The sequence below is a fragment of the Staurois parvus genome, unplaced genomic scaffold (genome assembly GCF_062004578.1).
Source record: "Staurois parvus isolate SC_StPar_1 unplaced genomic scaffold, SC_StPar_1.0 ptg000195l, whole genome shotgun sequence".
Classification (NCBI taxonomy): Eukaryota; Metazoa; Chordata; class Amphibia; order Anura; family Ranidae; genus Staurois; species Staurois parvus.
The window spans coordinates 7,921,549-7,944,515 of record NW_028317991.1 but is presented as its reverse complement, the minus strand read 5'-3'; the positions used below and the strand labels follow the sequence as shown (position 1 = coordinate 7,944,515).

Here is a 22,967-nt window from a genome sequence, read left to right as displayed (position 1 = left end):
CAGTCTGAAAGGAAACAGCCTGCTGCGCACGCTCTCTCTCTTTCTCTCTTTCTCTCTCTCTCTTTAGAAAACCCAAAATGCTTTGTGAACCCTGCGTCATAAGTGCCTCTTGTGTTAAATGTTTGTTTATTAAAAAAAAAAAGGCTTCAAATAAAAATAAATCAGATATCGGATAAAAAAAAACTAAATAAAAAAGAATTTACCCCAAACCATTTTGTTTTCTCTTTTTTTCCTTGCCAAAAAATAACGATTTACAATAATGTTTGAGGACTCCGTCACTGCAAGTCTTTAAAGCGGAGCTCCACCCAAAAGGGGAAGTTCCGCTTTAAGGACTGCTCCCCCGCTCCCCATTAAGGATTGGCACCTTTGGGGGGGCGGGAGGAAGCAGTTACCCGAATTTGACAGGTACCCGCTCCCACTTCCAGTCCGATCGCCTAGACGATCGGAAATGGAAGGTGTCCTCCCTCTCCCCTCCCTGTAGTCTTTTGGGACACGTGACAGGTCCCAGAAGACTACAGGACCATTCATGAAGCGCAGCGCTACTCGCACATGTGCAGTGGGTACTCGGCTGTGAAGCCGCAAGCTATCACAGCCGGGTGCCCACACTGAAGATGCCGGCCTCCTGGAATACAGGACGGCTGGTGAAACGAGCTGCGGGAGACACACCACAGGACCGAGGGACAGGTAAGTGGCTGTTTTTTAAAAGTCAGCAGCTACAGTTTTTGTAGCTGCTGACTTTTATTTTTTGACAGGGTGAGCGGAACTCCGCTTTAAGTCACTCCATTTGCCCACCAGGCCACTTCTCTTTCCCCGACTTCCTCTAGCTTTGTGACATCCATTGGCATTTTGAAACACCATCAATAGCATTGATTTTGTCCAGCCATAAGCTTCCTATGCTGGCAGTGTGCTTAAAATGGCTGTAAACCTCAGACATGAAATATGAACAAAGCATAACCCTATATAGTGTTTACTTGTCTCAATCCAGAGTACTAACTGTCATTTCTGTCTGCTACCCCATTCTTCTGACAAGAAGAATGGGGTAGCATTCTTCTTGTCAGAAGAATGCTACCCCATTCTTCTGACAAGAAGAAGTGATTCTGACAAGTGATTCTTGTCAGAATCACTTCTGACAAGAATCACTTGTCAGAAGTGATTCTTGTGAATCACTTCTGACAAGTTTTGGTGACAGGGGAGGGACAGATTGGCAGCCTCAGCTCTGCTCCTGTGAGCTGTATGGTGGTGGTGGGGGGGGGGGGTGTCTCTTCGATCCAATAATCTCTCAAAGCTCTCCTCACTGAGCTCTGCTGTGTGTAATCTCACCTCTGCTCCCCCCCTCTGAGGAATCAGAGGGCCCTGGTCATTAGAGCTTACAGTCTAAAAGGGAGGGTCAAGAGATACAAAAGGTAATAACTGTGGGGGATGAGCCGATGGAGAAGATAAAGTACTGTTGTTAGGTGGCAGCAGAAGAAGCTTCTCCGAAGAGAAGGGTTTTCAGGGATCGTCTAAAGGTAGAGTAGGAGACAGTCGGACAGATTGGGCTATTGAGCTCCAGAGGACAGGAGAGGCTCAGCAGAAGTCCTGGAGATGAGCATGGGTGGGTAACAAGGGAGCTAGAGAGCAGGAGGTTTTGGGAGGAACGAAGAGAACAATTTGGTTGCTATTTTGAGACTAGGTTAGTAATTTAGCTGGGGGGGGCGAGTTGCGGACGGCTTTGTAAACTATTGTTAGTATTATTATCGTGGTTAGGAATTCATCTTTAATTTGTATTTATTAGGAGAAGGAAGAGCAGGAGCAGAGGAAAGCTAATCCTGGAGGTTACTTGTGAAGGTTTATTGTGATTTTAAGGATTGTTTTTTTTTTCTGTTAGAGAACCTTGGTGGTTAGCTGAGCAGAGAGAGGGGAGGAATGCAGCACAATAACCTTGCAAGGCATTCTCCCAGTCAATGAGTGGCTATAAAAGACTCTGGGAAAAAGGGATTCATGATTACTGGGTGTTCAATTTCAGATTTTTCCCTGAGTTCAGCTAGCCACCACCGTTCTCTTACAAAAACAATCCTGGAAGCCACAATAAATCTTGATGTTTGACACCTGCTAGTTTGGAAGTTTCCCCAGCATTCTCTCCTCACAATACAAAACAAGGGAATAACTGTAAGCATAGCAGCCCATGCAGATGCTATATGGCCTAGAGCAGCAATGGGCAAACTACGGCCCGGCGGACCTTTTAATCCGGCCCGCGGAGCTAGGCTCCCGCTAGGCTCCTCTCACAATCCGCCCTGAAGACCGGTGTAGCATGAAAATCTGTCTCCTATGAGGATCTGTCCCCCTCAACGTATCTGCGCATGTGCCGGAGATCGCCGATCGGCTGCTAATGCCTGAAACTGGCACATGCGCAGATACGTCGAGGGGGGCAGATCCTCATAGGAGACAGATTTTCATGCTACACCGGAACGGCGCGGGAACACGGTGAGAGGAACGCGCGGAGCAAAGGTAAGTGAATTGACACAGGGGGGACTTGGGGACTTAATATGGGGAATGAATTACTATAGGGGGGATGAATTACTATAGGGGGGATGAATTACTATAGGGGGGATGAATTACTATATGGGGGATGAATTACTATATGGGGGATGAATTACTATGCTTACTATGGGGGAATATTACTATACTTACTATGGATGACACATACACATCATTCATCTACTCTTGGTCCGGCCCCCGGGTCCAATATATGAACCCATTGCGGCCCTCAAGTCAAAAAGTTTGCCCACCCCTAGCCTAGAGGTACGGTTGCCACCTCATCCCTTTAAACCAGAACCCATATTCATTAGACAGGTTCCGGGGCTGATTAAGGTGGTAATGAAACTCGCTTGGTGTCTTATCTGCATTAAATTAGCCTCAGAACCTGTGTCATTAATATGTGTTCGGTTTTAAAGGGATGAGGTGGCAAACCTACCTGGAGGGCAGAGGTGGCCCAGATGGAATCTGATTTATTTAAAAAATTAGGTCTCTTTTTTTTTTTTTCTTTGTAAAGGTGTTTATGCATTTTTAATAACATAACAACCCAGACTTTACACACTCAGGTCTACAAACTAAGAAAATGATATACAGTAACTCACATTGCCATGCACCCATATGAGACAAAAGTTACCACAAACCAAAGAAATGGACATTTCGACCCATAGGTCACTAATTGAAGGATGGCTCATTCCCATCGTTAACAGCCAAATCTGATCACTAAATGGATCAATCCAAAGTTGCCAAATTTTTGTAAAATGTTTTATAACAAGATCTGCTGTTATATATTATATAATAAAAGTGATTCTAATAGATTTCTTTTTTTAATTAACAAACATGTTATACTTACCTGCTACGTGCAATGATTTTGCACAGAGCAGCCCTCATCCTCCTCTTTTTTGGATCCCCTGCTGACAGTCCTAGCTCCTCCCTCCTGCCAAATGCCCCAATAGCAAGCCTCTTGCTATAGGGCCACTCAAGCATACTTGCTCCTGAGCCACGCTCTGTGTGTCCTTTGACACACAGAGCGTGGCTTGGTACCACCGTCTGCTCTCTCCTCATTGACTCTGTGACAGGAGTGACTTTTGGGTGTGGGGGGACCTCTGTATCATCTCCCCAAATTCTTATGTTTAAGTGACCCTGTGCCTGTTAGGGTACAGGGTGTGTATGTAAATGTGTATTGATGTGTTGTTCTCGGCCACATGGCTATCTATTGTCTTTTGCCATGTGCTGCCCCATTGTTCTGTGTCTTGGTTGGATGGGGAGGGGTGATGATGTGTTTCCTGTTCCTGGTTGTGTTTCCCCGCCCTGTGTATATAAGTTGTTGTGTATGTAAAATAAAAGAGTTGACTTCCTGTTTTAATAAGAAGAGCTGGGTGCTGTCTATTTCCTGAGGGATCTCAAGGGTGTGGTCCGTGGATGGTGTTCGGACAAGGGAAGCTGCGGTATAACGGAATATACCCAAGAGTGGTCGAGTTCCGGTTCCGTTACAGACTCATTGGCTGTGATTGACAGAAGTAGGAGCCAATGACTTCCACTGCTATGTGAACCAATGAGGAGAGAGACACCCGGGAGAGTCACTTCTCTCATGGACATCTCTGGATTGAGATGGGGTTCAGGTAAGTATAAGGGGAAGATGCTGGGGGAGGAGCTGCACCCAGAAGGTTTTTTACCTTAATGCACAGAATGCATAAGGTAAAAATCCTTGAGCCTGTAGAACCACTTTAACAAAGAAGTAGGGCTCCCCCCCTGTCTTTGAAGTCAGGATCTTTCCCCAGCCTGGACCGATAGAGTGATGCCAGCCGTCAGCGGACTTCAGTCTGCTCTTAGCTGAAAACGGGTCACAGGAATGCAGAATGAACTGCACTCCTGTGATCCACAGGAGAAGTACAGCCAAAAGCGCTTTGGATGTACTTCTCCCTTAATATCGTAAGTGTGGATAAAAGACCATCAACTACTAGACCCACTAACTGAGTAAACTTGAGAGATATGCGTGCCTTCCCAGTTTAGAAGGATACTTTTCCTAGCGTAGAACAGAACTAGACAAAATAAGGTCTTTAGCTCTCTGGAAGATTCAATGGTGTCTATAGACTCAGTAGAGCAAGTTCTGGGGTCTGGAGACCCCTATAACCTAAGTCTGTATCCAAAAAATAGAAAAATTGAGTCCGGAATGCAGAAACATATCCAAAATCATATTGAAAGTGTCCATAGGTGATACAGAACGTCTTTGACAGTCAGCATCTGCTGTTAAGTATGTTATGTAGCCTCTGTAGGGTTTAATATAATTTGTGTATGAATTTAAATTGAATACGCTTGTCAGCTGTACTAATAGTGTCCTTAAAACAATTCAATATCGTCCCAGTGGTCATCATCCAAGTATGGGATAAAAAATTAGATCTATTTTCTATCAATAGTATCAATCCACCCACCCAAACCAGTTCAAGTGTATATTGTCAGTTACATCAGTTTTAGTGAGGGGGGCCACCAATGTTAGCGACTATTAATAGGGGTAGTACCGTATATACTCGAGTATAAGCCGACCCGAATATAAGCCGAGGTACCTAATTTTACCACAAAAAACTGGGAAAAACTATTGACTCGAGTATAAGCCCCATCATTAGTATCAGTGGGAGGAATAGTGCCCCATCATTGGTGTCAGTGGGAGGAATAGTGCCCCATCATTGGTGTCAGTGGGAGGAATAGTGCCCCGTCATTGGTATCAGTGGGAGGAATAGTGCCCCATCATTGGTGTCAGTGGGAGGAATAGTGCCCCATCATTGGTGTCAGTGGGAGGAATAGTGCCCCATCATTGGTGTCAGTGGGAGGAATAGTGCCCCATCATTGGTGTCAGTGGGAGGAATAGTGCCCCATCATTAGTATCAGTGGGAGGAATAGTGCCCCATCATTGGTGTCAGTGGGAGGAATAGTGCCCCATCATTAGTATCAGTGGGAGGAATAGTGCCCCATCATTGGTGTCAGTGGGAGGAATAGTGCCCCATCGTTGGTGTCAGTGGGAGGAATAATGCCCCATCATTAGTATCAGTGACACCAATGATGCGGCACTATTCCTCCCACTGACACCAATGACACTTGCTGACCCCTGTTGCAGTATGGTGCTGCTGCAGCCAGCATATGTGGTTGCAGCAGCACCTCTGCACTGCACACTTACCGGCTTTTCCCTCACTCGATTTTCGCGGGTCCGCTCGGCTCCGCCTCCTCGCCCGTGATTGGCCGCCTGTGTACCTTTCCTGAGCTACAGTTCTGGCGGCCAATCACCGGTGAGGAGGCGGAGCCGAGCGGCAGGAGTGACGGAAGGAGCAGCGCTTCCTGGATGGATCATCGTGGGAGCCAGGTAAGAGACAGCAGCCCTCTGCCCACCCCTGTACGCGCCCCCCTTGACGTTGACTCGAGTATAAGCCGAGGGGGCCGTTTTTCAGCACAAAAAATGTGCTGAAAAACTCGGCTTATACTCGAGTATATACGGTATATAAACTACTGATCACCAATGTTTTAAATGCTTATTTCAGGGTTAAATAAGAAGCGTGGGAATACAAAAGAATAGACATACATATTTACCTACCTACCTGCTGTAGCTATAGCCCACCGGCTCTAAGACTGAGAACTGAACTATCACATGTTCGCTGATCGCTCGGTTCTCAGTCCACCCTGAGCAGAGAGCAGTGACTGCCAGTCACTGCTCTGTGCTCTGACCATCCAGAATTTGCTGGGCATGGGCAGGAGTGGCTGAATCAGGCTCTAAGTGGTGCACAGAGAGGCTGAGCCAGCTGCTATTGAGGCATCTGGGTGGATCCCAACATTATTGTGGGGATCCTTCCTGAGTCTGGAGCGGCTCTCTGATGTCAGCCGACAGTGGGCTTTTAGTGATGACAGCTGCAGCTTTGTTCATGAATATTTTTATAATTTTATCCTAATTTTATTGTTTAAAACAGAGATTGCAGAGTATCAGAGGAGCTGGAATTTGATGATGGAACTATGCATGCAACCTACAGGAAGACTCATAAAAGGCAAGTCTGGGTACCTTCAATTTTGACCACATCAGCAAATCTGGCCTGGGGTCTTTGTTAGCTTTCAGCGTATTATCTCAGCTGAGATTTGGGTTGGCTTGATTTGGTCCTCCAGCTGATATCTTACAAATTCTCTTAAGCCAGCCATAGACAAATCGAAATTCCTGCTGAACCTTCTGAATTTCGATCCATCTATGGGCAGGCTGGTTGTACTGAAGTCAATCTACAGCCAGCCTGACAGGGTTTTTTTTTTTTGTTCTATCCTTGACAGCAGCTATAGCTGCCAGCAGTGATCATTGTATTCTGACGGTGGGGAAACGTCCCGCTGTCAGAATACAATAGCACAGGAGGAGGGACTCCCCCATCAATACTGACTCTGTTGATGGGGGAATCAAGCTATTTTCTTTCTTTCAACTTGTGGTGAAAGAAAATAGCAAAATGTATGACCTGTCATAGTACTTTAGCCCAATCCCTTGTCCAAAGCTGGATGCGTACAGAACATAATACCACAAGAAAACGACAAGCTCACCCCATTTGACCTCCACTTGCATCTTCTTACCTTCTTCACCTGATCATCATTTTTACAGGTGTAAGATTTGAAAGGTGTTGACTAATGGGCCTCTTCTGCTCTGCTTCTACCCTCTGTGTCAGTATTTTCTTTTTCTTTTCAGGATTGTCTGGAATGCAGCTTACTTGCTTGCATTGTGCTTAAGGAGACTAACTCAACTGTGTACTGTCCATTATACTTTTTTTAATACTTCAGGATGAAGAGGGGAGGACAGTAATATGAACAGCTGAAAAAGCCTTTATTTGCAAAACAGAGCAGAGCAGTTCATTGTACAGAGGACACTGTAATGCATAGGGGCGTTTTTAGGAAAAATATGTAAAGGTGAACTGACCCTTTAAGCACCTGCGCACTTTGCAAATTTTGGTCAGTTCCTGATGAACTGGCTATGATTCATTCCATGATTGGCTCTGTCACCACCCTCCTATGCAACATTCTTTGATTGGAAAATCAAAGGAGCCACACAGAACATTGTCAGTCCAACAGAGTCTGCATCCAATCAGCTGCAGCTTCTGTTCAGATATCATGCCAGCTGCTGGTACTGGATGTCAAAATGCAATAACCTGGCAGAATAGTTGTCCATCCACGTTGTTCAGTGTGGATGGAAGAACCTGATTCATTTTTTTTGTTCAGCTCAAAGAAAAAAAAATATCTGTGTATGGCCAGCTAAAGTCAGAATAGAATCTAGTTGCCTTATCTGTGTTAGCCCAAGGGTGGTAGTTTTTCTTCATCATACTGGGCCTGGGGATTTACTGAGAAACACACTGAGCTTCATTCACTAAAGCAGATCACATGCAGTATTTACATGATCTGAAACATTTTTCCTAAATATCTAGTGCAGCAATGGGCAAACTACGGCCCGCGGGCCGTATACGGCCCGGCGGACCTTTTAATCCGGCCCGCGGAGCTAGGCTCCTCTCACAGTCCGCCCTGAAGATCTGTCCCCCTTGACGTATCTGCGCATGTGCCGGAGATCGCCGATCGGCTGCTAATGCCTGAAACTGGCACATGCGCAGATACGTCGAGGGGGACAGATCCTCATAGGAGACAGATTTTCCGGAGCGGCTCGGGAAGACAGCGAGAGGAACACGCGGAGCAAAGGTAAGTGAATTGACACGGGGGACTTAATATGGGGGATGAATTACTATATGGGGGATGAATTACTATATGGGGGATAAATTACTATATGGGGGATAAATTACTATATGGGGGATGAATTACTATATGGGGGTTGAATTACTATGGGGGATGAATTACTATATGGGGGATGAATTACTATGGAGGATGAATTATTATGGGGGATGAATTACTATGGGTGATGAATTACTATATGGTGAATTAATTACTATGCTTACTATGGGGGAATATTACTATACTTACTATGGATGGCATGGTAGTGGCTGGGCCGGCCAGCAGCTAGTCCGGCCCCCGGGTCCAATATATGAACCCATTGCGGCCCTCAAGTCAAAAAGTTTGCCCACCCCTGATCTAGTGTGATGCTGAAAATGTTAAAACAGTATCCCTTTTTTGCGGTATTTGCCTCAAAAATCCAAAACCGTGTACAAATGGCGGTAATCTCATTATGCTCTCACCAGATGTATAGTTAAATCAAGCCTTGTATATCAATTCCTTCTTCCTTGTCACCCCTCCATGTTCTGTATGTACCTTAGTGAGGGGACTTCTGGCCTCAATGAACATGTATCTCTGCTCCTGCATCCCTTCCAAAGTGACCTCTTCCTTCAATAGTTATAGTTGTCAAGGGAGGGAACATTCATATAGTGCAAAGACTTTGTATTTTAATATAACTGGATGCTAACATTTATAGGTAAAGTTGATCCAGGGAATATCCGATTGCCTCTCAGGGGATCAGGAAGGATTTTTTTTCCCAGCAGGAGCAATATGGATCATGCTTTGCTGGGTTTTTTTGCCTTCCTCTGGATCATAACTTATATTATAACTTTTTTTTTTTATGGTTGAACTGGATGGACTTTTGTCTTTTTTCAGCCAGACTAACTGTGTAACAAAGAGTTTTGTTTACCGGGGGGGAGTTACTTTCATTCCAGCTGCCGGATAACTTTATACCCTCTTGGCGCTGTTTGGTATTTATGCTCGGTAAATACCACATAAAACGTTGTTAAAGTTAATTTCCAAAAATAAATAACTAAATAAATGCATGCGTTAAATAAGTAGTGGTCCAGGCATGCGATATTTAAGGAATGTAAACATATAATAGCCGATTTGGAGTAGACTTTACCTTTTTGGATCAGTAATCTCTCAACAGAAATGTATAAAAATCTAAATATGGAAAAACACAGAATAGTTGGTTTACTAAAGACAAATAGACTACACTTTGCATGTGCAGTTGTTCCAGAGCTTAGTAAATGAGTTAACCGCATGCCGCCCAGCCACTGTATATATACGGCGGCACTCACAGGCAAAACCACGTTTTAAGATGTGTGTTTTGTAAACAAATAGGGGGCGTGCGCCGCCGCCCTATTTGTCCCGCGGATGTCAGTCGCCGGGTCACAGCCGCTCCTTAGCGGCTATGTCCCGGCGATCGGCGGCAAATAGTGACAGAGAGCACAGCTGCAGTAGCTGTGCTGTCTGTCACTTCCTTCTCAGCTCGAGGATGAGCTGATCAAGAAAGAACAGTTTCTCTTTCTCGATCAGCCTTGTCCCGCCCAGTACACACACCCGCCCCCTAGTAAAACACTCCCCTCACTCCTATAACCCCTCCCAGAAAAATAAAGTTAACCCCTTCCTCCCCATTGCCATTAGTACAGTGTCAGTTTTTTTTTTTTCTGCACTGATCACTGTATTAGTGTTTTTGGTATGTCAGTGACCCCAAATCAGTACCCCCCAATGTCAAAATGTCCGCCGCAGTCCCGCCATAAGTCGCTGGTCGCTGCCATAAGTCCCTGATCGCCGCCATAATTCGCTGATCGCCGCCATTATTAGTATAAAAAAAACCCTAAAAATCCCAGTATCTTTCCCGCCATTTGTAAACGCTATAACTTTCACGTAAACCAATTAATTTACACGTATTGGGTTTTTTTTTTAGAAAAGACATGTAGCAGAATGCATTTTGGCAGAAATTTATGACTAAATTAGATTTTTGCACTTTTTTTTACTGGACATGTTTTATAGCAAAAAGTCCAAAATATTGTTTTTTTTTCCTCAAAATTGTCAGCCTTTTTTTTTTATAGCGCAAAAAATAAAAACCGCACATGCGATCAAATACCACCGAAAGAAAGCTCAATTTGTGGGGAAAAAAGAATGTAAATTTCATTTATGTACCGTATTGCATGACCGTGCAATTGTCCGTTAAACTAGTGCAGCGCTGTATAGCAGAAAAATGGCGTAAATTGCAGTATCTATACCATAGTTTGTAGACACTATAACTTCCACAAAAAGCAATCAATATACACTTATTGGGATTTTTTTTACCAAAAACATGGAGCAGAATACATTTTGGCCTAAATTTATAACCAACTTTGAGTTTACTATATATTTTTTATAGCTGAAAGTAAAAAATATTGTTTTTCTTCAAAATTTTTGGCCTTTTTTTGTTTATAGCGTGAAAAATAAAAAGCGCACAGGTGATCAAATACCACCAAAAGAAAGCTCTATTTGTGTGAAAAAAAGGACGTAAATTTCGTTTGGGTGCAGCATTGCATGACCGCGCAATTATCAGTTGAATTAGTGCAGCGCCGAGTAGCAAAAAGAGGCCTGGTCATTAAGGGGGGTAAATCCTCTGGAGCTCAAGTGGTTAAAGTTTCATTTTACAAAGAATACCCAATCACATGCAATCACAGGAAAATAAAAAACTGCATTTGTGCTTGCATATGGTTGGATGATGGAAGTCAGCAGAGCTTCCCCTCATTTACTAAACTCTGGAGCAACTGCACTTGCAAAGTGTACGGACTCTTTGCCCTCAGTAAATCAACTATATTAGATGTAGTGAAATATATGTATTTTCTCTTGTCATTTTAGAAGACTTTTTTGTGTATATACAATCATATACATAATTTGTTGCAAAAACCTCCAAATCACTCCAAACATAATACAATGTACATGCATATCATAATGGTCTAATCCCTTGTTAGAACATACAGTATGTCATGTTTAGTGGAATACTTAACTTTTTTACAAATATCTTTGGAAATGTCTTTGGCAAACATTTTTGCAAGATAGCATGGGATTAGGAATAGATAAGTATTCTTACAAAAGTGTGGAAATTGAGCTGATAGGAGAGGGGTGCCATCAATTTGAAGGTTTGACAGATGGATACCAGAATGACATTTTCAAGAATATCAGAGAATGATGAAATAGACCTGTCCAAAGATATAGCCAAATATCACAGCAAAAATTACTTTCAAGTGTAACTAAAGACAAAACTTTTTTTGCATTTTGGTTAAAGTTAAGGAGAGTTAGAACCCTTGTCAGTTTTTTTTTTTTTTTGCCATCTGTGTCCCATTGGAGAGATTTCCCCACTATTAGTGTTCGATGTCAACCCAATATATGGGATATTTCTTTTCGTTTCGCAGTGCCAAAGAGAAACAGTGAATTTAGCACAGTGACTAAATGATTAGCACTTCCGCCTGGCAGCACTAGGGTTGTTGGATTGAATTCCAACCATGGCACCACCTGCCTGGAGTTTGCAGGTTCTCTCTATGCCTGCGCAGGTTTCCTCCCACACTCCAAAGACATGCTGGTAGGTTAGTTGGATCCTGTCTAAATTGGCCCTAGTATGTGTATGTATGAATGTAAGTTAGGGACCTTAGAATGTGCACCACTTGAGGGTTATTCACATTCACTGATGTGAATGTACTATATACAGTTGCAAGAAAAAGTATGTGAACCCCTTGGGATTACGTGGAGTTTTGCATGAATTGGGCATAAAATGTGCTCTGAACATCATCTAGGTCACAACAATAGAAGAACACAGTCTGCTGAACATAATACTACACAAACATTAGATGTTGCCATGGTTTAATTGCACATAACATGTAAACATTCATAGTGCAGGGAGGAAAAAGTATGTGAACCTTTGGACTTAATAACTGGTTAACCCTCCTTTGGCAGCAATAACCTCAACCAAACGTTTCCTGTAGTTGCAGATCAGACCTGCACAATGATCTGGAGTAATTTTGGACCACTCCTCTTCACAAAACTGTTTCAGTGTAGCAATATTCTTGGGATGTCTGGTGTGAATCGCTCTCTTAAGGTCATGCCACAGCATTTCAATCGGGATGAGGTCAGGACTCTGACTGGGCCACTCCAGAAGGCGTATTCTGTGCTGTTGCAGCCATTGTTTTGTTGAATTACTTGTATGCTTTGGGTCATTGTCCTGTTGCATCACCCATCCTCTGCGGAGCTTCAGTTGGCGGACAGATGGTCGTACGTTTTCCTGCAAAATGTCTTGATAAACTCTGGAATTCATTTTCCCATCAATGACAACAATCCGTCTAGGCCCTGAGGCAGCAAAGCAGCCCCAAACCATGATGCTCCCTCCGCCATGTTTCACAGTGGGGATGAGGTTTTGATGTTGGTGTGCTGTGCCTTTTTTTCTCCACACATAGTGTTGTGTGTTCTTCCCAAACAACTCAATCTTGGTTTCACCTGCCCACAGTATATTTTGCCAGTAGTGCTGTGGAACATCCAGGTGCTGTTTTGCAAACTTCAAACGTGCTGCAATATTCTTTTTGGACAGCAATGGCTTCCTCCGTGGTGTCCTCCCATGTACTCCATTCTTGTTTAATGTTTTCCTTATTGTAGATGTGTCAACAAAAATGTTAGCATGTGCCAGAGATTTCTGTAGGTCTTTAGCTGACACTCTGGGATTCTTCTTTACCTCTTGCAGCATTCTGCGCTGTGCTCTTGCAGTCATTTTTACAGGACGACCACGCCTAGGGAGAGTAGCAACAGTGATAAACTTTCTCCATTTGTAGACAGTCTGTCTTACCGTGGACACATGAACATCAAGGCTTTTGGAGATACTTTTGTAACCCTTTCCAGCTTCATGCAAGTCAACAATTCTTGATCGTAGGTCTTCTGAGAGCTCTTTTCTGCGAGGCATGGTTCACATCAGACAGTGCTTCTTGAAACCAGTAAACCCAAAACAGGTGTGTGTTTTTTAAGGGCAGGACAGCTGTCAGCAACACATCCAATATCATCACACTGATTGGAGCCAGGAGTGAGCCAACTTTGACTCCAATTAGCTCTGGGAGAAGTCATTAAGCTAGGGCCTCACATACTTTTTCCTCCCTGCACTGTGAATGTTTACATGTTATGTGCAATTAAACCATGGCAACATCTAATGTTTGTGTAGTATTATTTTCAGCAGACTGTGTTCTTCTATTGTTGTGACTTAGATGACGTTCAGAGCACATTTTATGCCCAATTCATGCAAAACTCCACGTAATCCCAAGGGGTTCACATACTTTTTCTTGCAACTATATATATATATATATATATATATATATATATATATATATATATATACACACACACACACACAATGCATCCAGAAAGTATTCACAGCGCTTAACGTTTGCCACATTTTGTTATGTTACAGCCTTATTCCAAAATGGATTAAATTAATCTTTTTCCGCAACACTCTACAAACAATACCCCATAATGACAACATGAAAGAAGTTCGTTTTGAAATCTTTGCAATTTATTAAAAATTAAAAAAAAAAAAACACGTACATAAGTATTCTGTTGAGGAAAAAAATTAATTTAATCCATCTTGGAATAAGGCTGTAATATCACAAAATGTGGCAAAAGTTAAGCGCTGTGAATACTTTCTGGATGTTCTGTACATGTAAAGTGCTGTGTAAATTGATGGCACTATATAAGTACCTGAAATAAATATAATAAATAAATATCTCCGAAATGGTCGCACAGACCGCAATAAAAAGGTGTTCTGACAAAAACAGGTGTCCTAATTCCTTTCCACTGTATCCATCCCACTCAATATCAAGTCATGAGATAAAATATTGAACAGTTTCATAGGATAAATATCGCACATTTTGATGAAGAAACACATGCCATATTTTAGTAGCTTTTTTTTTTAATGTAGGGCAAAAAAAATTTGAAAAACACTATGAGCTATTTTAACTCTCATTTTAGAGCAGGAAATACCATTTTGCCCACTGCCTCAATAAGCAGCTACTTCACTGTCTTCAGTACCTCTGTCCCTGCTGTCTCACCCACAACCACCCCTTGAACCTGATGATATTCTAGTAATATAGCCCTCAGTCTTTTCTTTACTCTTAGAAAGGATAATTAGTTGGCTTACTTTCCAGCCAGCTCTGTCTACTGAAGGTTTTTTTCCCAAGTGCAGTTCTGATGCTGGCCTTACACACACAAGTTTATAGGAATTTCAAGCAGATTTTGATGCCAAAACAGTTGAACAGACAACAGGCAACCTTTCACCTAAACTTTATACATCTGTATGGTGGAGTGTTGGTGTGTTGCATTGATTTGTTGTTGAGGCAATAACATACGAGGGGTGTTCAAGTCAAACTGGAACTTTTAATTTTACAAGTATAGAAAGGGATGCTAGCGTGGCAGTAGTACACACAGTAGTGGGTGACATATGTATCCTATTACTGATAGGCGGTGCACATGTCGCTGGCCAATCCACAAGTGTATCCTATTACTGATAGGCAGCGCACATGTCACAGGCCAGTCCAGAGACCATTAATCAAGATGGCAGACAACAGTGTTAGTGCGTGCATGGAACAGCATGTGGTGATGAAGTTTCTTGTGAACGAAGGTGTAAAACCCACGGATATCTACAATTTCAAGCACAGTACAGTGATGAGACGCTCAGCTGCAGTAAGACATTTGAGAGGGGTACATTGGATGGAACAATTGCCAAGGCATAGTATGATGAGCAATTGCCAAGATGAAACATTTCCAAGTTGGCCAGACATCCACCAGTGACGATCCCGGCCGTGGCAGTTCCCAGCCCACAGCATTCATTCCTGTGAACTTTCAGCGTGTGGAACACCTGATCTTGGATAATCGACGCATAACCTGTTGTGAAATTGCACAAGAGACAAATCTTTCTGTGTAAACGGTGAACACAACAATGACGAAGTGAAGCAGACCATCCTAGGATGGCTCAGGTGTACTGACAAATCTTTCTATGCCGAAGCTTTCCAGAGATTAGTTAAATGCTGGGATAAGTGTATAAATGTAGCAGGGGAGTATGTCGAAAAATAAATGCATTTTCCACTCCTCGAAATGTTTTCTTTTTTATATAAACTTGAAAGTCCCGGTTTGATTTGAATGCCCCTCATAATTTATGGGTTTTTTTGCAATTTGTAGGACATCTATGTCACGTTATTGAAAGACATTTGATAGTATCTACCCTATACATCTGTTTTTTTTAATTAAAGAAATGCTCAGAAATGGCAGAAGTGATATATGTGAACTAAGAAAACCGTATTTTTCGCTTCATTAGACGCACCTGACCATAAGTCGCGCCTAGGTTTTAGAGGAGAAAAACAAGAAAAAAATATTCTGAATCAATGGACTGCGGACACAGTACAGGAGATGACCAGAGACTGCAGACACGGCACAGGAGATGACCAGAGACTGCGGACACGGCACAGGAGATGACCAGAGACTGCGGACACGGCACAGGAGATGACCAGAGACTGCGGACACGGCACAGGAGATGACCAGAGACTGCGGACACGGCACAGGAGATGACCAGAGACTGCGGACACGGCACAGGAGATGACCAGAGACTGCGGACACGGCACAGGAGATGACCAGAGACTGCGGACACGGCACAGGAGATGACCAGAGACTGCGGACACGGCACAGGAGATGACCAGAGACTGCGGACACGGCACAGGAGATGACCAGAGACTGCGGACACGGCACAGGAGATGACCAGAGACTGCGGACACGGCACAGGAGATGACCAGAGACTGCGGACACGGCACAGGAGATGACCAGAGACTGCGGACACGGCACAGGAGATGACCAGAGACTGCGGACACGGCACAGGAGATGACCAGAGACTGCGGACACGGCACAGGAGATGACCAGAGACTGCGGACACGGCACAGGAGATGACCAGAGACTGCGGACACGGCACAGGAGATGACCAGAGACTGCGGACACGGCACAGGAGATGACCAGAGACTGCGGACACGGCACAGGAGATGACCAGAGACTGCGGACACGGCACAGGAGATGACCAGAGACTGCGGACACGGCACAGGAGATGACCAGAGACTGCGGACACACTACAGGGGATGACCAGAGACTGCGGACACACTACAGGGGATGACCAGAGACTGCGGACACACTACAGGGGATGACCAGAGACTGCGGACACACTACAGGGGATGACCAGAGACTGCGGACACACTACAGGGGATGACCAGAGACTGCGGACACACTACAGGGGATGACCAGAGACTGCGGACACACTACAGGGGATGACCAGAGACTGCGGACACAGTACAGGGGATGACCAGAGACTGCGGACACAGTACAGGGGATGACCAGAGACTGCGGACATACTACAGGGGATGACCAGAGGCTGCGGACACAGTACAGGGGATGACCAGAGCCTGTGGACACAGTACAGGGGGGGACCTGTCATGTGTCCCAGAAGACGCCGGACCATTCACAAAGAGCAGCGCTTCTCGTGCATGCGCAGTGGGCACCTGGCTGTCACAGATGCCGATGCGGGAAGAAGCCGGCGCGGGAAGACTGTACAGCGCTGGACCGAGGAACAGGTAAAGTCCTGCAGCAGAGAACAGCTGAGCGGTCGGCCCGGTATTCTGACTTGGTGGTGGTGGAAATACCGGACCAGCTGCTTTATATTCGCTCCATAAGACGCACTGACATTTTCCCCCCTTTTTTGGGGGGGAAAAAGTGCGTCTTATGGAGCGTAAAATATGGTAAGTATTGAACATGTTACCATTTTTCTAAGTAAATATATTTCTAAGGTTGCTATTGACATGAAATTTTCATCAAATGTCGGTAAAAACCCATGCAATCCATTCAGAGGCCAAGACATTCTTGATACAAATCTGCTGCCATCGACCAGGATGATGAAGATGAAAGGAGGGTGGACATTTCAGCAAGACAATGATCCCAAACACAAAACCAAGGAATCTCTCAATTGGTTTCAAAGAAAGAAAATAAAGCTGCTAGAATGGCCCAGCCAATCACCTTTCTTGAATCCAATAGAAAATCTGTGGAAAAAACAAAAGATCAGAGTTCATAGAAGAGGCCCACAGAACCTTCAAGATTTGAAGACTGTTTGTGTGGAAGAATGGGCCAAAATTACACCTGAGCAATGCATGTGACTAGTTTCTCCCTACAGATGTCTTGAAGCTCTCATTACCAACAAAAGATTTTGTACAAAGTATTAAATAAATTTCAGTTAGCCTGTTCAATACTTTTCCCTCCGTCTTTCCATTTTATTACACATAACTTCATTTCTGAACTTATTTGTTTTGGTTCCTTTGTATGTATGGATTGCATGGGTTGTTACCGACATGTGGTGAAAATTCCATGCCAATAGCACCTTTTAGAAATATATTTACTGTAGAAAAATGGTGACGTGTTCGATACTTATTTTACTCCCTGTATCTGCTGATTAGATATTGTCTGCTCGGATCTTATGCAGCTCCAAATTTGTTTTCTGGCTGCTATCAGTACAGAGGAAGGGAAATGGTGTCCTCAAAATGAGACATTTTACCCACTAAAAATATTAGAAAATATATTTCTACAGGTATTATGACATGTAAAAAGAATAAATACCTTTTAAGGTCTGCATACCTGGCAATAAAATTGATGAGTGTTACTAAGCCCACAATAGTAAAATCAGTCTGTATATGCAGTAAAGCATGCTTCTTATACTCACTGTGGAATCTAAGGGGTTAATCCTCCACCATGTGTAGAAAGGATGTTTCATCCTGTCTTCTTTAATCCTCCCTTTCTTATACTGTCCCCAATACATTTGCTGATAGTACAGAGCCCTAGGAGTTGCTCTGCACATGCTCTGTTTGGTGTGTATTGCTAGAGAGTTGGGGGGTTTTTTGGAGGCTGCGTTTAATCAGGACAGGTTCAGTCAATGCTGTTCAGACAAAGGGTATAGGGTTATGCAGTCTCATAGGACAGTCAGAGCAAAATTAAAACTTCTCCTACAACTTTATCTAGTGCTCGGCTGGACACTGATAGAAGTCACAAGACTGCTATAATCTGTTGACGAGAAAAGGTATTTTGCAGTTTATATTTACTAAAATAATTGCATTTCCATGTTGTGTGTACTGTGGGAGTCCGGATATAGTGAATGCAGGGTCCGGGGTTTAGTATCACTTTAACTTCTCTCTCATTTGAATACCTTCAACACTGTCATCTCTTGTTACTACAGGCATAAAATGTCCAAGTTCTCCTGAACTCTACCCAGCTCCTTTTAAAAAGCCTCATGTGTCTGTATCAGAGACTGGTGTGCTTCCATATGGCAATTATAATAGTGTTCATTTTATCATACATGACAAAGAGAGCACACCCAAACCCAACACGGACAATTCCAAACCCCAGAACAGCACTGGTCTTGCAAGGTTGACCGCAGTAAGCACATCTCCAGCCACGACGCAGACCGATCAAGCAGTAATAAATATAAAAACAGAATATGATGGCTACGTAAACCTCCATGCAAGTCAGCAAGTTCCAAATACAAATGATAATTACTATTGTATTGGTACCACCACAGAAATGGAGCATCTTCACCAACTTTCTGTACCTGCTGTAGACCTTGATTTAGAATATCACTATAAACATTTTGAAGAACTTCTTGTCAAGGTGAAGCATCTAGAATATCTGTCAGCTGTAACGCTAGTCCAGCAAATGAAAAAAAGAGACTTCCCAGGCCGCAATCCAGACTGATTCCATACCGGAGGCCACGCAAGACAGTTCCAGGATGCAGTTGGTTTCACAATATGAACAAGCCACGGAAGAGGTCCATATTCTGAAACGTCTCTACAACACATTGCAGAACCCAAAATCTAAACTAGGGTCCACCCCAGCAAAAAAGGCAGAAGTCCGGAGTATAAGTGAGGTGGACAAAATGGCAATCCAGGTTGATAGAGTGTTCCGCCTGCTTGACGCTTGCTGTACTGAGCGGGATCATTATAAGTCTGAGGTATGTTTCTGCCTGGGAAGTATAATGGAATACAGTCATGGCCAAAAATGTTGGCACCCCTGCATTTCTGTCAGATAATGCATCACTTCCCCCAGAAAACTGTTGCAATTACAAATGTTTAGGCATTCTCATGTTTATTTATTTTGTTTACAAAGAAAGGGTAGGAAGTTTGAGAAGAACTGTTTCTCTGCTACCCTAATGCTTAATGAGCATCAAGGGTGTTTTTTTGCTTTTTTATTTTTTTCTGAGAGGTTAAGCAGGAGAGAAAAGAAAAAAAAAGAAAAGGCATGCCATAGACAGACACACAATTTTTCTCTTGTATCATGGCACCAGTCAGGCTTGGTTCACGCTATCACGGGTGGCTGCAGGTGCGGGAATCACAGTTAAACCATGCATTCATAATGGCATCCCTATGCATCTGAAATCGCAGTGCGTTTCCAGATGTGGGAACCGCAGGGAAATAACACGGTGCACCTTTTATTTCTGTGGAAAACGCAGGCACAGTAGCCCATTCAAATGAATGGGCTGTTGTGCCCGTGAAAACGTGGGCTGCAAATCCACACTAGTGTGAACCAGGCCTCACACAACTGACTATGGTACCACTGAGCCACTATGGTAACATGGACTTGCTTTCCTAAAGACAAATAGGCTGTTCACTTTGCAAGGGATTTTGCCTCAGAATTTGAGGTTTCATTTTGCAAAGAATAATCACGTGTGTAGCGCCACCCCTGGAGGAGTCGATTGGTATTTTGGGTTCTCTGTTCTGCGCCTCAACTCCAAGAACAACCTCAGCCCCTCTGGCACACCTAGTTAATATAATCACTGCAAGTACAAGTAACAACGCAAATGTTAAATACCCCTCTTCTGGCTGTGGGGTTATTGCCAATAAATAAACACCCGTTTAGTGGTAAAGACCCGTATAGTGGTAAACACGGTAAATCAGTTGATACAAATTAGCACAAATGGCAGTTTGAACAAGATTAAATGCACAGCGGGCAACTTAGGACACAGTCTGCTAAGCAAGGTAAAAAACTATACCCAAGTAGAAAAGAACTAAATAAGGTTCTATATCATATCAGCCAGAATCGATATATCCATTAGCAAGTCAGCAATAAGCAATTGTAACAGGGTTAGCTCGGCAGCGGGTGTGTGTGACCCCCTGGATGGGTGCACAACACAAAAAAAATAGGCACAGCACAACAATAGTGGAGGTGAAAACAAACAGGTGCAATTTATTTACAATATTTACAGAAAAAAGGATAAACAAAAAGAAACATCAAAATAAATCCTGGCCAACTTGGCTACTTACTGCAACAACAGCTTCTCCCTAGCTACCCACTAGGTACAGCCTGCTGCTATACCTAGTTGCTAGTACTTGGAGGCTAGCCACACAGGCTTTGGTCTCTCTGCACACAGGTAACAGGTCAGCTCCCCAGACAGTTCAGGCACAGATCTGGTTCCAGGGTGGAGCAACTCCCTAAGCACTCTGGGAGGTTTTATAGAGGTGTTTAATGAGCCCACTACCTTCAGCTGGGCTCATTACCTCAGTGCTGAAGGACTCAGCACTTCCCTCTAGTGGTACAAATCCCCATAAAGCCTGAACCTTGGACAAATATATCGTCCATCCAGGACGCAACCAGGTGATTTCACCTGCCTACTGTCACACAATGTATACGAACTCTGAATGCAGCAAGAATGATTATAATTATACTGTTTTTTGAATCCACTTAAATGAATGGACAGGGGTATGGTACCTCTTTAACTAGCAAACAGGCTAGGGCTTTGGGGCAGTTACGGTTAGGGGCAGTCTTTTGTCCTGACTCTTCACGGGCTAAAAGTTGAAGCTCGTCGGCCCACGTCAAGTCAGAGAGGCCTGCAGGCAATATTAAAGTTACAGAGTACATGACTAGGTAGTTCCTAATGGCTCAGTCCCTAGAATTGGTAGTGCATAATGGCTGACAGGTCCTCAGCAGAGCCAGCAAAACTGCAGCAATGCTCTCTTTGGCTGGATGTTCGCTCACTCTGGGTTGCTCGCGTGACTCCGGTCTGTAGTGCAGCATGTCTGTAGCCCTGTAGTGGCTCAGTCTCTCTCACTGGTAGTGTTGGGTAGCGTGGTTCTGTCACTCTGGCATCCCCCAGCACAGTCCTCTCCTCACTCTGTCCCCTGTAGCACTACCCTGCTTCCATTTTTCTTTCCCGGGCTTCCACGCTCCCCCTTTCTCCACTTCCTTTGCTCCCTGCTGATTGGTCCATTGCTGTTGCATTGGGGGGGGATAAGCAAGGTGGGCAATGAGCCTGGTGAGAGCCGCTCTTTCTGTACATCTACCCGCGCTGCTGACAGGAGGAGAGGGGGAGACACACTCCGCAGCTTGCCTCTTCCCTGTCACAGTGCCGCTGTCTGCATTCTGCCTGGCTGACTGAGTTGGAGGAGGTTTGGGCTCAGCAGCACCTGCTACACGTGCAAGGAAAATTAAAAACAAAACAGCATTTTGTTTGCAAATGATTAGATGATAAAAGCCATTCACTAAGCACTGGGGCAAATTCCCTTGCAAAGTATACAGCCTGGTCAGCTTTAGTAAGCCAACACTACAATATCTTACTGGTAACAGGAAAAATGTTCACCCATGCTAGAGCAAATTAGTGGAATCAGGACTGGAAGATGTAGAGTATGCAGGGGCAGACTGACCATTCCAGCACTTGGGCACTGTCCGAGGGCCCGGGGTCAGTAGGGGCCCCATGAAATGCCCCTGGTACCTTTTATAGGCTTTTTTGGGTGTGCTTAGAATGTGGGCAAGGACACAGGGGCCCCATGATCCCCTATTGCCCATGGGCCCCATGAGTTGTCAGTCCACCCCTGAGAGTATGTTTAGGAATATAGACACCTTCTTCATTTTTCTCTGATTGCCACAGGTTGAGCAGCTAAACCAACAGAATTCACAGCTGGATTCTGAAAATAGCCAACTTAGGACTGAAGTGGTGAAGCTAAGAAGGGTGACTGAGAAAACAACCTCAACCAATACATCAACTGATAAAAGGTATTATCTGCCTATTGTCTTTATTGCTTTCATGATCAAATTACTATTTTGTTCCAACATATTGTACAGCTTTGTTCATATTAGAATGCATCTGTAGAGCTAATATAATATCCAAGCCATGCAAAAACCATGGTTAATATCTATATTCTCCTTTGGAGAATGTGGAAACCTTGAGGGTAATTTCCATGTCAGGATTTAAACAAAGCGTAGCTGCTGTCCACTCACGTGAAATGGAATTTATAGAATTTGATCCCTTTTAGAATTACACCTCCTGTAGTGGGCTCCTACTTCTAGGTTTTTGGAGCCAATATGAGGGTTTACACCATTGTTGTATTTAGCGATGCTATCTGTCATTGCAAAACAAGCCTATGGCTATTCATATGTAAAAAAATGTACTAACATCTGTATGTGTATCTAATCGCTGCTTAATAAAAATTAACTAGTAGACAAGTTTAGGTGGAATTGAAGTTCCAAAAAAAAGTATTTAAAAAAAATAAAATCATCCTTTTTAGCTAGCAATTTTATTTTCTGTGTACATTGCCTGTGGTGCATGCACAATGCAGTGTACACACTCAATCCATTCCCGACATCTGTAAGATGCCAAGAATGGAACCAGGAAAATGTAATTCTAGTCACATCAT

General features: G+C 43.7%; 1 pseudogene across 1 annotated transcript in view; it reads left to right on the top strand.

The window, feature by feature from the left end:
- LOC149461683 (uncharacterized) overlaps positions 1 to 22,967 on the top strand; it is a 48,554-nt pseudogene that overhangs the window by 17,374 nt on the left and 8,213 nt on the right. The window contains exons 4-6 of the transcript XR_016312808.1: positions 6,465 to 6,595; positions 18,521 to 19,291; positions 22,202 to 22,326. The product of XR_016312808.1 is annotated as an uncharacterized LOC149461683 (transcript). The remainder of the gene's footprint in view (positions 1 to 6,464; positions 6,596 to 18,520; positions 19,292 to 22,201; positions 22,327 to 22,967) is intronic.